At 37.8% G+C, this 3,077-nt stretch overlaps 1 long non-coding RNA gene across 1 annotated transcript in view; it reads left to right on the top strand.

Annotated features, from left to right (window-relative positions):
* The window catches only part of LOC104910508, a 6,034-nt gene extending 3,148 nt beyond the window's left edge, over window positions 1–2,886 (top strand). The window contains exon 3 of the long non-coding RNA XR_004159437.1: window positions 1,358–2,886. This is a non-coding gene — a long non-coding RNA (uncharacterized LOC104910508). The remainder of the gene's footprint in view (window positions 1–1,357) is intronic.
* Window positions 2,887–3,077: the final 191 nt, after the last annotated feature.

Below are 3,077 nucleotides of genomic sequence, written 5' to 3'. Positions count from 1 at the left end.
TACTTCCAGACAATATCAGTATATTTTATTGCTAGGACTTTTCATAATAAATTGCATAGGCATAGTTTGGTTTTCATCAAATTCAAAGGATAAGTTCCTGGTTCCAACCGTATTTATGAAGGATGCCTTTCTGCAGGCTATGATGTTTATGGCTGTTTATTTTTTATGCTGCAAAGATAGATACTGGACTGCTGTGAAAAAATGACTTTTTTTCTTCCAAAAGTGCAGTGATAGATGATGGAACCCCAGGGATTACAGAAGGGCTGTGTGATCTATTAATAATATTTTGGTAACATTAATTATCACAAGCATCAGTACAGAGGGAAGTTTCCATGCCATCTATCCTATTTTCATAAGGAGAGCCAATGCCTGTCTCAGCATGACTGGTAGTGGAGACTTTTTTTCCTTACCGTGCTCCTCTTCTTAGTTCTCCCACACCTTCAGGTTAGTGATTTATTTTTCATCCCTCAGGAGCTCACACTGCTAGAAAGGAAACATCATATTACGAGCTTCCAGGCTCCAGGAGCAGGGTGACATGCTTACAAAGACTGCAACCACCAGGGAATACAGTGGCAATCTGGTTTTCCTCTCTGTTTCTCCAGTGGAGTGCTGTTTCTCCACTGCCTGGTCCTCAGTGGTCGCTGCCCTGCCCAGAGCTCGTGCTCCTTGCTGCCTGACCAAGGCAATGCTCAATAGGACTGCAGCTGATGCAGATGTATGGGATATATACTTCTACCTCAGCCACTGTTGTCAAAGTACTCTGGAGGACCACAGTGGCTCCAATCTCTTCCCCTATATAAATATACTGTAGTGTCAGCCTATACTGAGTTTTTGGTGTGCTGGGATCCGCTGGCCTGGCTGGCCTGGGAGTGACCCATCTGAGATGGCACATCCTAATAGGCTCCTGTTTCCTTCACTACAGAAGGAAGAGGGACAAGGGCCAGCCATTAACAAGGTTTATGCTTTGACATTTCCAACTGTTAGCTTTGTCAGTGGTATTGTTTTATAGAACTACAAAAACCAAACCTATATTTTCCTCGTGTGAGTCAAACCGTAAGAGTTTTTAACATACATCATATATAATTATCAGCTGAGAGGATTCTTCCCCCCATTCTTTCATTAGAAGGGAAGAACCCCTTTATGACTATGTTCCCTTATTATGTGAACTCCAGTGGAACTGGCATCTGGCATTGTCTGATTCCATTCAGCAGATGCTAACAAAACAAAACTTCTATCATCTTCATTATTTAGACTTTTCATTACAGTAGTAATTTTTTCAATAGCAGTTTAACTGGCCTAAGGACTGGGGATTTAATGTGCTGTTCAAAGATTGATCTTGATGTGCTTTGTTTTCTAGCATATTTGTGTATGTACCTGCCTACCTACATAGAACAATGATACCATTCTCATGAAAATGCCACTGGACACTGCGGTGAGATGCATCTTCCCAAGATCTATAGATGTGCACGTAGGAGACAGCATCGTGCTGCCAGTCTGTTGTACAAGGAACACGTAGGAGCGCTTGCTTCAGCTCCAACTGGATTAGGACCACTCAAAAGCATGGGAAAGGGAGGATCCTTGTGCTTTAAGTTTTTCCCAGGCAGGAGAAGTGTTGAATATGCTTCATTTTTTCCTCTCTCGCTCTTTTGGGAAATGCATTCTGCCTGACTTAATTTGTTTCTTCTACTATCTTCTTCCTAAATATTCTTTGCCTGATACTGAGACCGAGGCTGCTGAAAGAAGATAGAAGGTAGGGAAAGTATTTTATTTTTATCTAACATGTCAGAGAAAAGATGGTGACATTTTGGAAACGTCAAACTCTAATGAGTATGATTGTTCTGTAAATAAAAGGTAAACACACATTCTCCCACCACTGATTGTAAACAAATTTTTAGACGTCACAGGAATAAAGAAGGTGACTAGTTGTCTTCATTTAATTTCCTACTGCCAAATTACAATTTCATGTTTTGATCAGTATAGTGGGGGCACAGATATTAACTCCATCCAGGCAAATGGACAGGGCTCTCATAAAATCACTGGCACACAGGGTAATCTTTGTGAGCTTCTGAAACTTACCCAAAGGACTTATCCAAATGTTTCTGTGTGTCACACACAGTAAAAGTTTGAGTTCTATTGAATAGAATTTAATCTGAAAAGATTTGTATTATATTTATATTATAGAAACAGTCCTAAATGTAGCAGGAAAAAAATGGTTGAAATTCTGAAAGTATATAAAGAAACGAAGAAATTAACTATGAATTGCAAATAGGAAGGAAGGTAACAGTAAAAATTAAAAATACATTAAAAGAAACCTGGAATAAATAGTAGAAGATGAAATGATGGCTACATTCCATGGTAAAAATAAGGTTAAATGACACATTGCAGTGACAAGAAAATGTGTGGATGTAAGTTGGGCATAATTTGCTGTAACTTTTATAAAACTGCATCCTTGTGTTCTCAGTGAGGATCTAGTTATTTTTTTTTTACTTACGTTTATCTAACAAGAATAACCGCAAGTATTTTCAAATTAAACAATTTTAAACTTTTAAAAAGCTACTTAGAATGTATTGTTTCAATATCCTGCAATGTTTGTACTCTATAAAATGACATACTGTAGGTTGTTAGGAGATAATAATCTGCAAAATGCAATAATCAGTGTCCAGCCAGAAACTATTTAAGTGTTTCACTAGTGAAAACAAAGAGCAGTGGGTTACTGGGAACTAGACTTCAGGGAAATACCTTAATGACAGAAACAATGATATTACCGACTAGTATGTAATAATCTCCTTACCCAATGACAGCCTGAGTCTCAAAGGTCTCAAAACTGTAACATTAGAATAATTTGAGTGTTCCTTCAAATAAAAGAACTTTTTAAAGACTATCTGGAAAAGAAGTATCCCAAGGCAAAAAAAAAAAAACAAACAAAAATAAATTTAAGAAAATCACGAGCCTTCCCATCCACTCATTTACAAAAACAATAACTTCATTTTTCAGACTGGAAATGCTATATTAAAGAGACTATCAGATTGGGAATTCAAATGGAGAAAAAGAAAGAATCACCAGCTAGACCCAGGGAG

This window comes from Meleagris gallopavo, chromosome 4, assembly GCF_000146605.3.
Source record: "Meleagris gallopavo isolate NT-WF06-2002-E0010 breed Aviagen turkey brand Nicholas breeding stock chromosome 4, Turkey_5.1, whole genome shotgun sequence".
NCBI classification, from domain to species: domain Eukaryota; kingdom Metazoa; phylum Chordata; class Aves; order Galliformes; family Phasianidae; genus Meleagris; species Meleagris gallopavo.
The sequence above is the reverse complement of the archived record's forward strand: the minus strand, read 5'-3'. Positions and strand labels throughout refer to the sequence as shown.